At 38.2% G+C, this 12,408-nt stretch overlaps 1 protein-coding gene across 2 annotated transcripts in view; it reads right to left on the minus strand.

Annotated features, from left to right (window-relative positions):
* PPARG (peroxisome proliferator-activated receptor gamma) overlaps positions 1-12,408 on the minus strand; it is a 124,009-nt gene that overhangs the window by 95,163 nt on the left and 16,438 nt on the right. The window contains exon 2 of one of the 2 annotated variants that reach the window (XM_010862472.1): positions 6,298-6,388. The gene's annotated coding sequence lies outside the window, so the exon portion shown is untranslated. Of the gene's footprint in view, positions 1-6,293; positions 6,389-12,408 lie in introns of both variants that reach the window. The other variant, XM_010862471.1, reaches the window with a different exon arrangement.

Below are 12,408 nucleotides of genomic sequence, written 5' to 3' on the forward strand. Positions count from 1 at the left end.
CACAAGTCATGCCATTTTGGTATTTCCCTGAAATTTATGCCTAATTGTTTCTTGTCCCAGCTACCAAGTCTTATGACTTTTAAAGATTATTAAAGATGCTTACGTCACTAAATTTCCTATGTCCTGTCTACTGAGAGTATAAAAGGTTAAAAATATCAAACTTTTAATAATTTAAATGATTTCAGATCACAAGATCTGGACTGAAGGACAAGGAGTTCGTAAGTGTAAAGAAAGAAAAGTCAAAACAACAACTAGAATAATACAGAGAGATCACAGATGCTTCACTTCATGGTCCATGGAATAGCGATGGCTCCAGTGGTGAAGCTCTTCCCATGTTAAGCTGATCCTATATGGCAGAATTTATGCACGGTATTGGGAGTAGCCAACGAATCAAGCAAGCTACAGCCAGGACAGCACAGCTCATTACCGGCATTTCTAAAATGGCAAACAAAATCCTGGAAGGAGAGATTAGGAAGACGTGTACATTTTTCCTAACTGGTCTAACTAGGTGCCAAAAATCAGTAATTTTACACACTGTTAGTTCATGAAAACACTAAAATTATGAGATTATAAAAAGATTAAAAACTTTTTTTCTCTTACAAGAATGAAAGCACAGTTATAAATGAAAATCCAGTCATCGACAAAAGTAATTTTTTGTATTCTCTCTTATCAGACCTTTGTACAGTAAGTTTTATTAAAATTACTACTTGAGGCCAAACATTGCTTTATTGAAATTATTACTCAGGAGTCTCAAATAGTCAAACCCCTCACCTTACCATGAATTCTTCAGTTTAATAAACTGTGAACATTACAGAAGTTTTTCTTTCAGGCTTAATTTTTTGCAGTTAATCCTCTACATTTCATAGCAGTGACTCACATTTTTTAGGTAAAGATAGTACTCATTGTGATCAATTTATATGTTTTTCCAGAAGATGTTACAGAGTTTAGACACAGGTTTTAAAATACTGTTTTTGAATGAAAAGATAACTTAGAAATCATTTATCATAATTTCCTAATTTCACAGACATCGAGGGTCAGGGATAGTGTATTTTCTTTCTCAAATTCTATATAAACATACAAAAATGTGTGTATATTTATTAAGAACAGGAAAGCAACTTGTAGAAATTAGTTTCAATAACGATGTTGATTATAGATAACCTTTTTCTTTAAATGATCTTTATTGTTGTTATTATGTAGCTTATTTGATAGTAAAATGTATAGTACACTGGATTGTAGTTAAAAAGCTGTAACCTCTATTTCACATCATTAACTGTTACACTTAACCCCCAAATGAGAGTTTAGAATAAACAGGGAAGACTGCTACTGCTACTGCTAAGTCGCTTCAGTCGTGTCCGACTCTGTGCGACCCCATGGACGGCAGCCCACCAGGCTCCCCGTCCCTGGGATTCTCCAGGCAAGAACACTGGAGTGGGTTGCCATTTCCTTCTCCAATGCATGAAAGTGAAAGACAATCACCAATAATCTTTTTCTATTCATTATAATACATTTTAAACATATAATTTTGTATCTTAAAATTTTCTCTTATCATTATATCTTTATCCTAAAATTACTATTCCCTTCAAATATTCATTGGAAAAGACTCTGATGCTGGGAGGGATTGGGGGCAGGAGGAGAAGGGGACAACAGAGGATGAGATGGCTGGATGGCATCACTGACTCGGACGTGAGTCTCAGTGAACTCCGGGAGTTGGTGATGGACAGGGAGGCCTGGCGTGCTGTGATTCATGGGGTTGCAAAGAGTCGGACACGACTGAGCCACTGATCTGATCTGATCTGATCAAATATTCAAACTACCAATTTAAAATATTTGATTGAAATAAATCCTTAAAAAAGCATTTGTATCTGTCTGTCTGGAAGTGCTACTTAGTTAAACCTGCATTTTCAAAAGCCATCATTCCTTTATAACAACCAGCAACATGCAGACTTAAAGGCCATGGGGACCTCCAGCACAGGCTTTACGTCTGATTTAAATCTGGCATAGCTCCAGGAAATAATCTGCAACTTCATTGCAACCAAGTTGGTTTTTCCTAACCCAGAACAAAACCAACACCTCCTGACACAACCCTGAAACTACCCCAAAGCCCATATTATTCTAATATCTAAACAACCAGTGAAACTCTTCACTCTCCAACCTCATTCTGCAGCACACACGCACACACACGCACACACACCCAGAGCTAAACAATAATAGATTCAAATGAACAGAAATCATTTAAACACATGCTCTGGAAATATGCTTTTGTTCAGTTTGTTGCTAATATATTCTCAGAGCAATGTGAAATGTCATAAAAACGAATAATGCAGGAGTAAATATAGTTGCTCAAAGCCTTAAACATAGAACTCCTCTTAAAGCAATTAATCTGAAGAAAATGACTTTTTTGAAAAGTGAAGTATGTGCATGAAGATATTCACTGTATGTAACTGAGTAAGAATCAACAGTAACTGTGTAACAATTAGAAAATTAGAAGCCACCTAAAAACTGGCTTACTAAATTCTGTGATATCACTAAGATGAACTACCGTGTTGTCATTATGACATCTGAAAGCCAGGTAAAAAGGGAGAAAGATACGTAATCTAACAGGGAAAGAAGCAGAAATACGACATAAACCATAACTGTTAGTGATTTAAAAACATACATAGGTCAGCTAGAACTGCAACAAACTAAGCAGAAGTTAGAATAGTAGTTTCTTAGTTTAGTATAGTGTGATTACCGGTGGTCTTTTTCTTGTAAAAGATATTTCACAGCTTTTCAGTAACAAAAACATCTTGAAAGAATTTAATGTGACATGAGACAAACCCAATGGCCCAAATTCAAGAGCCAGAGTCGTTTTATCTGTCCTAGTTCCTAATCTTATTGCTATTCGTACCACCTCCCCACCTGGAAGGTTTCAGAACCCTATCTCTGTTCCAGTCCTGCAGCTCTGAGTGCATACCTAGCAGCATAGCTGAGCAGAAAGTGTATTTACAGAGGGCAGGCCTGAACCCTGCATGTGAGCACATACAGAAAACGATAAAGATCGTGGGGTCCTATTAGTAATTTACAGGACTGCGATTTGCTCTGGCCGGTACACCTCTAATTGAATTCCTCAGCCATAAAACCACTGGGACCAAACGAGTTCAGATATCTTTTATCTAAACCCTTTTTTCTCCCTTACCATCAGTTAACATAATTCTTATGGGGCTTTTCTTCTTTTTATAGATTCATTTGTCTTAGTTATAAATTAACCCAAAAGCAACTCTCCTGACTACCCAGCGCTCCTGTTTCCTGTGTGCCGGGCTCCTTTCTACTTGCACCACTTAGGATACGGGGCCATTTAAACTTCTGGTTGGTAAGTGATGTCCAGGAAACCATCTCTAGATTTTTAAAAAAGATTCCTCAGAAGGAGAAACACCCCCAGTCAGAGATTCTGCTCAAAGCTGGGCACCCTAGAAAGAAGGGGAATGGAACTGCTAAAGACTTCTACTTATTTTTTCACTTTTTAAAGTGCTGGTAAAACATACACTTACATAAAAAATGTACCATTTTAACCATTTAAAAATGTACAATTCTGTGGCATTAAGTGCATTCACACTGCTCTGCATCAATCACTACCATCCAAAACTTTTTCATCTTCCCAGACTGAAACTGAGTTCCCTTTAAACACTAAACTCCCATTCCCATTCCTCCCAGCTCCTGGTCACCAGCCTACTTGCCATCTCTATGAATCTGACTATTCTAGATGACACTTCGGTTTCTTCTTGTTTCTCTTAAAGTTTCTGAACTAGTGTAGTTTACCAAATTGGTTGAACACACAAGAGAGCTGATGACAAAAAACCTTCAGGGAAGAACTAATACTTAGTATTTTTGTTTTTCAAGCCTAAATGCTCATTTTCAGAAGCCAGAGTACATGTCTGCCCCTTACTTGGTCTTTCAGGAGTTCAGTCTTTTGATTTTAAAGTGGCTTTGGGTTTTTTTTTCAGTTAAACTCATTTTCAAAGCAAACAATGCAGCTATCGACTTCCTTTAAGAATCAAAGTTCCCTTATTATTCCTTGTATTCACAGAACTCTCAGAAATTTTACCTGAAAACAGCATGAGCTTCTCTTCTCTTCACCATTCAAATATAAGGCTCCTAATTCTACAGGCTTGTTCAAATGCTGTCTTGCATCAAGAAGAACGGTGGGCCAAGAGATCATTAATGAGATGTAGACTTAGTTTGAACACTGAAGTCACACCCTGACCATCGCCAGCTAAAATTTTCGCTAAGAGGTGGTTTCTGAGGACGCAGCGCCTTGTGGGTGTTCTCCCCCACTCACAGGTGTTCTAGGGGCTGGAAGCAACTGGTTGGAGAACTACCTGAGGAGGAAGCCTGTGGAACTGAAGAACTATGTGGGGAGGAAGGCTGTGGAGCCTAAGGAAGCGCTGTGCACACACAGGATTAAGAAAGAGCTCAAGGTGTAATCCTTGATGAGAAGAGTGTTCTAAAGTTGGCCGACAAACAGAAACTCCCTCTGAAAACCAGTGAGAATCTAATAAGAATGGTTACTGAGGGACTCCAATGTAACTTCGAAAGAACGTCTCATCTTGAAATAATTTCAGGTTGACAGAAGCAAAGATACAGTTCCCATGTCACTTGTGCTGGGCTTCCTACTGTGAACATTTTACAACGGCAGCCCAACAAGGAAAACTAATAAATGAACTGGCACGAGAATGTAAACAGGTTTATTCGGATTTCACCAGTTTTTCCATTCAGGCCCTTTCTCAGTTCCAGGGCCCAATCCAGGATCCCACATTGTGCTCTGTAGCTGCTTCTCCTTATTTGCTCAGTTTCTCACTCTTTCTTCTTCTTTTTTTTAAGAGGTATACTTGGCACACAGTGAAGTGCACACACTGAACGATCAGCACCTCGGTCCTTCCCTGTCTTTCATGCCCTGGACACTGCTGAAGAACGCTGCTGAGCTACTTCGTGGGATGTCTATTTAGACTTGCCCAACATTTTCTCAGATTCAACTACTGTTATGAATTTTGGGGAAGAATTCTGAGGACCTGATGGGCCCTTTTCAATATGTCTTATTACTGTGGATATAAACCTGTTGACCTGGATTACTTGGTTAAAGTGGGCTCTGCCAGGATTCTCCCCCATAAAGTAACTACTTTTCTTTTTGTAATTAATAAATATTTGGAGGGAGACACTTTGAGGTTCTGTGTCCATATTCTGCTCCTCCTGACACTCATCTCCTGAGTACTGGTCAGTGGCCTTGCCGGGAGCAGTCACTGCTGCTGGGGTTCTCTGAAGGCAATTTTCCATCTCCCTCATCCCTTTCACATTTACTAATTTAAATTCTTCTGTACAGAAAAGTACTTCTCCTTCCATTTACTTATTCATTCAGTCATTCATTTATTTTGTTTTGTGCCTTACTCATTCAGTCGTGTCTGACTCTTTGCAACCCCACAGACTGTAGCCCGCCAGGCTTCTCTGTCCATGGGATTCTCCTGGCAAGAATACTGGAGTGGGTTGCCATTTCCTCCTCCAGGGGAATCTTCCCAATCCAGGGATCAAACTTGTGTGTCCTGCATTAGCAGGTGGATTCTTCACCATCTCAGCCACCAGAGAAGCCCTTTATATCAGTATAGAATCATGTGTGTGTGGATATGTATATACATAGACACACATACATACATGATTGTATATAGATGGGGGTTGTAATCCAAAGCTGTAGTTTTTAAAAATTTTATTGTTCAAATTATTCCAGCCTTGGTCACTGGGAGTTGGAATTATTTGAATAATAAAATAAATAACTGTAGCACTGGATTTTATTTTTGTAATTAATTAATTTTTTTTTAAAACCTTCCTGTAGCCATTTGAAGCACTGGATTTTAATACCCCATATAGAATATATATACCTGAGCATTGGATAAATTAAGCTACTTTCTCCTCTGTAACCTGGCATCATGGCTGCAAGACTTACAGGGAATCAGGCAAGATATTTTTATTTTTCTCTCAATTTAACTACTAACACAGGAATCTAATATAATGTACTTGAGACTTATTTTCTAAGGATCTGAGTTATTTTCTCAGCTTCTAGGTCACTTTCCTATCTTTGTTTTGTCTTAGACAAGTAAGTTACTGTGGCCTCTGTTCACTGACTGGTAGATTATACAGTAGAAAGTATTCTGATAGTCAAAATAAAAGCTCTCTAAGAAATTTTGCAATAAAATACTATGAAGCATTCACAGTTTTTTTTTTAAAGATTCTTTTAAAAACAAATTTAGTACAATAAATTCTGAGTTTACCTACTGTTCAGGAATGACACTTGTTTACAGAAACGTCCCTCTTGTATGTCTCTGGCTTAGAGTTGTATGTTGTGGCTTCTTTCAAACCTGAACAACTGAAAAGAAAGAAGATTTTTAATATACACACATATTCAAAATTCTTAGACAAACTCATCTGTCAAAATGGATAAGCAGAAGTACATGTATTTCCTCTGTTGGATTTCATCTTGAATGTTTGCTTTCCCTGAGCTTAAAACACTTTGTGTTCTCTAGAAGCAAACAACAGACTGACTCATAAATCATGGAGAATCTTCCTGAAAAGACAAGTCTGTCACTGATCATGAGTCAAGGTCCTTTGTCTCACCCATCTTTTATGCAGAATTAATAATCGCACCTATGTTGCCATGCAGACTTAAGAAAAACTAGATCTTAAAAGGATTACTAACCTCAAAAGATAGGTGATTGATAAAAGTTATACACAGCAAAGATGACATTTATGAAAATACAAGCTTGTTCTAGAGGGCACATGCCTGCTAACCTAAAGTAAAAGTGTCACAACCATTTAGAGACAAGAGATGTCACACATTTCATGTGGAGCCTTTAAAAAAAAATTTTTTTAGACTTTTTATTTTATTTGTGAGTTTAGCCAATTAGTAATGTTGTGACAGTTTCAGGTGGACACCAAAGGGATTCAGCCTTATACATACATGTATCCATTCTCCCCCAAACTCCCTTCCCAGTCGGTCAGATTTATAAAGGAAGACGCAGAGAGAAGATTATTGAGTAATCATGCCAAAGGTCTAAGAATGTGTATCCTTGGCTCTTACAAAGGACTCAGGGATCCGAGAATAGCTGTGTGTCCATAAAGACAAAACAGCACCCAGTGCCAAAGCCTTATCATCAGGGCCTTCAAAGTCCCAACAGCCAGACCCAACATTCTGCCCAGTCTAACCTCCTCCAAATTCTCATTTCTCTTTTCTTTTTTTTAAATTCTGCACCCTTCCATCTGGAATTTGCAGAAACTAATCTATTACTAATTTGTGAATGGCACAAACGTGTTGTCATTGCTGTTTAGTTGCTCAGTCATGTCTCTTTGCGGCCCCATAGACTGCAGAACGCCAGTCCTCCCTGGCCCTCACCATCTCCCAAGTCTGCCCAAGTTCATGTTCGTTGCATTGGTGATGCCTTCCAGTCATCTCATCCTCAGATGCCCTCTTCTCCTTCTGCCCTCAATCTTTCCCAGGGGAGGGAATAGCAAACCACCTCAGTATACTTGCTGTGAGAGCCTCATGAACTGTATAAAAGGCATAAACATAGTGGATCGTGAATATAAAATGTTTTCCCATTTTGCTATTTCTGCATTAAAAGAATATAAACTGCAGCCAGTGTAGTTTGTTTGATTATTTGTTTGTTTCCCCAGCATTGGTTAGTACTTCTGTTTGGAAATTGAAAACCTCCTAATGTGAACTCAGTATCAACGGTTAAGGTAACTATTTTGTGTGCAGCATGGGGCACAGACAGAGCTAACTTGCCTGTTTTAGACCAGCATGCTTTTTGCTTTCTGACTGTTGATCTGTATTGTAACAATGTAGTCTGCATGTGAAACACTCTCTCATCTGTTAGTAAAAAATGAAAGGAGTCCCCACATCAAAACTGTTCATAACATATAATACACATAATACATGAGAAACAGCTTATCTACGATGGATTACCACTTAGAAAAATTTGAATAAAATCTCTATCTGAAAAAGTAAAGAATGTTTACTCCAGGCTAAGATTAAATCATACTAGCTTTTCTTGACACTCACCTGAAATAAATATGAATTCATTAAAAAAAAATTAATAGGAAGAAAGTTAAGCTCTCTGGAAACTGCTACATATTCCTACCTTGTGGCCCTAAGAGTTGGACCAGACAGAAAACTGGGCCAGTTTCTGTGACTTTCAGAAAGTCTAACTTTTTCTCAAGCCCCTTCCCTTTGGTAAACTCAGTAATCCACTCTCTTGTATCCATTTAGAAGTGCACTGTGCCATAGAAGGTATAGTTTCCAGACATAAAATGTAATAATCGGGCAGAAACAAGATCTGTTCTGGGAGCCGTATATACCAAGGGGTATAGTCCTTTCATGTTCCCCGTCTGATCAGTTAAATGCAGACGGTGTAGAGTCATTCATTCATAAATCTCTCTCCTTATCGATGTAAGCCAGAGAACGAGGCTGCAAACAGAGCAGACGAGCCCCTCCCACTTCAACAGAACCCACACTAGACAGGGTCTGTTCACGTCTACGCATCCACCTTTCTATTATCTGAGACAGGCTTTCTATCAGAATCTAAGTAGACGATAATTCAACTTACTCTACTCTGTCTGAAATGGTAAAAGTTGACTTAAGAAACAGGAAAATAATTAAAAAGGGAAACAACTGAAAACTTATCAAAGAATTACTTCCCCAAGAAGCTCTGGGCCTTGATAATTTTATAGATAATTTTTTTCAAGTGTTCAAGGCAGAAATGTTTTTTGCTACAAACATTGTTTCTGAGTAGAAAGAAAAAGAGTGACCAAATTAATTTTCAACACCTAACAAGAACAAAAATACCAACTTCACTTATTAATATTGACGCTAATGTACAAATAAAATGCTAAAGAACAAATGCCAATAGAACAGTAAAAGAATAAAATACCATAATAAAGTTGTATTTATCTCAGAAAGACAAAGAAGATTTAATATTGGAAAACCTATTAGAATAATGTGTTCCAGTACTGGGTCAAACTTTAAAAGAAACCACATGACTATCTCAAAAACCACCAGAAAAATACCCAGTAAAATTCAACATTCATTCTTGAAAATATTTTCTTAGAGATCTAAGAAACTTTAAAAACAAGAATATTAATCTCAAAGTTACAGCCAACATCATCTTATTTGTGAAAGATTACAGCAGCATCTCCCCAAATATGCATTCTATGGATAACTAGATTCCTCAAGATTTTCCAGTGGAAAAGCTTCCACCAGAAATGAATCTGCACATATTGTTCCTATTTGGAGATTAATAAAGTACATTAACATCGCATATGTTCTGTAAGCTCCATGATCAGGAAAAAACCCAACAGTATCAACAATAACAATCTGCTTAGCTATTTAGCTCACTAGTTTTCAAATGTATTTGAACATTTTTCTCACTTTCCATTATTTCACTCAACCCACTTCAGTGTGGCTTTTGCCACCCACCTTTCTACTGAAACTCAAGCAAAAGTGACAAGGGGGCTCCTTCTTAATAAATCCATTAGGCTTTTCTTGGTTTTCATTCTATTTGCACAATGGTGTGCTGTTAAGTGAAAGTCGCTAAGTCATGTCTGACTCTTTGCAACCCCATGGACTATAGCCTGCCAGGCTCCTCTGTCCATGGCATTCTCCAGGCCAGAATACTGGAGCAGTTGCCGTTCCCTTCTCCAGGGGATCCTCTCAACCCAGGGATTGAACCTGGGTCTCCTGCACTGCAGGCAGATTCTTTACTGAGTCACCAGACATTCAAGGAGGCTCAACTCAAAACCACAGGAGACCCTTCTCACCTCCCTTTCCTTTGACTTTTTCATGTCCTATGCTTTCCAAAGCATCTCCTTCAGCAAAAGTCCTCCTAACTCAACATGTCCTCCGCCCCCAGCCCAGTAATGTCACAATCTCTCCTTCCTCTCTGTCCCAGCTCTTTAGAACTGTGGCAACTTAAATCTCCTCCAACTTTTCACGTCCAGCCCCTTTCTACTCATTCTCCAATACCTGACAAAAATGCAGGAACTGACCTAGTAAAATCAACTATTCTAAGGGACAGGGGAAAGAAAAGAGAAAGAAAGTGAAGTTGCTCAGTCGTGTCCGACTCTCTGGGGCCCCATGGACTGCAGCCCACCAGGCTCCTCTGTCAATGGGATTTCCCAGGCAAGAATACTGGAGTGGGTTGCCATTTCCTTCTCCAAGGTGCTCTCAAATGAAAAGTCTCTTTGGTGCACTGAGAGAAGGCGAAAGTGTATAAATGCTTCCAAATGACTAATTTCTATCCCATTGAGTTAAATACCTGGTCTACCACTGACTTCCCTGCCCCCAAATTGGTGACTGATTCCATGAAAATCCAGAGTCAAGATGAGCCAATCATACCCTTCCCTAGATTTTTATAACATTCCCATTCAAAACTGGCTATTAAATTGATGTCTATAGCCTGAGGTGACAAAATAAAGTGACTTTATTTGAATGAAGAGGAATTTAAGAGAAAGGGAAAAATGGAAATAAAGAATCTCTTAAAAACGGTTGGTTTTCAGTGACAGTGGAGTTACTGAATATAAAGATTTGGTGATCAACTTTACTTTGTCACAAGTAATTATAAGTACTTTCAAGTTGCTTCCTGCTAACACATAAACCAATTGGCAGGGAACCAGAACAACTGAAAAGCTTGGACCTAATCCTTGGGTACATCTGAATACGGTTCCACTTCTGTGGATGGAATTGTTAGGTGTGGAACGGTGCTGGGTCGTGTGGGGTGTAGTTATCTCATTCTCCGGCAAGTTAAATACTGGGAAATTAGACTCTTGTTAGTGTGTACAAGTCAAGGTGTCTGGGTTCAGGCTGCCTGAGTTCAGATCTTAGTTGTATCACCTGGCAGGTTATTTTTACCTCCTTGTGTTTGTTTCGTCTGCAAAATACAGATAATAGTGTATACCTTTAACAGGTTGCTGGACGGCTAAAATGAGACAATGCATGTAATATGCCTAAAATAGAGCCTGATAAAGAATCAGGGCTCAGTAAGTATTAACTATTACTATCAATTGCTGGGTTATTTTTCTGATGCCTGAGATAGTTAAGGAAGAGTCCTTTAGAAGGATGAGTAAATGACAGTTTAGCTGAGGATATAAACTGTGGACTGAAGTGGAGACTGAACTGGAAGGAAGCAGTATCTAAACATGAAATCCTATGGTTACATTTATAAACCCATCTTTAAGTTATCCCAGTGAACAAAACGATTACTCCAAAAAGTCATGATACCTATTCAGGATTAGGAAGGAGAATGAAACTGTAGATTTGAAATGAAAAGCAATAGGGACTTCCTGGTGGTCCACTGGCTAAGACTCTGTGTTCTCAATGCAGGGGGCCTGAGTTTGATCCCTGGTCAGGGAACTAGGTCCCTGATGCTGCAACAAGAGCTTTCACGCCCCAACAAACATCAGAGATCCTGCAAGCCGCAACTAAGACCCGCCACAGTCAAATAAATAAAGAAAACTAAATATTAAGGAAAAAAAAGACTTCCAAACTTAAAAGCAACAATTATTTGTTGAGCATCTGACATTTGTTAGCAGTGTTCTAGGCACTGGGGATAAACAATGAACAAAACAGAGAAATATTCCAGCTCTTGTGTAACTGTGTAAATCAAGATGTAATAAAAAAATTAGATGGTGCTAAAGGATCCCATGATATATCTGATACATGTACCATGTGGAAAAATGAGGAACTCAAGTTGTTCAAGACAATTAGCTATTTCGGTAAGCTACAGTGGTTTACTAGGAATTATGACTTAAGATCTGTTGATCCCCTTCTCCAAATCTGAGGATTAGTGATTCACTCATTTTTTAAAAAATCAATCAAAATCCATTTCTAAGTGATAATCAATTTTATTTCAAATCTGAAGGAGCAATATAAGCATGTTGCTTATGTTACATTCAGAGTAAAAAATCCTGAATGTACTCATGGTGACTATAGTTGTTAACACTGTATTATATAATCAAAATTTGCTAAGAGCATAGAACTTACATGCTTTCTCCAAAAAAGAAAAAAAATGAATAAATAAAGGAGAGAGAGGTATTTGTGAGGTGATGGATGTTAATTAACAAATGGAGGGAAACCTTTCACAATACATAAGTATTTCAAATCACCAGAATGTACATTTTAAATTTATGTCAATTTATGTCAGTTATGTCAATTATACCACAATAAAGGAAAAAAAAAAATACCTATGTCCTTATTTGATTAGTAGATTAAAAATACATTGCTTTTCCATACTGTATTTAAGAGACTGGACCAAAAACAGAGATACTAGAAACTGGGAAACGAGAAAAGGAAGAGAGCCATCAGATGAGAGAGCAGAAAAAGAAGGAGAAAAAGGG

Source organism: Bison bison, unplaced genomic scaffold (genome assembly GCF_000754665.1).
Source record: "Bison bison bison isolate TAMUID 2011002044 unplaced genomic scaffold, Bison_UMD1.0 scf7180017864482, whole genome shotgun sequence".
Lineage (NCBI taxonomy): Eukaryota > Metazoa > Chordata > Mammalia > Artiodactyla > Bovidae > Bison > Bison bison.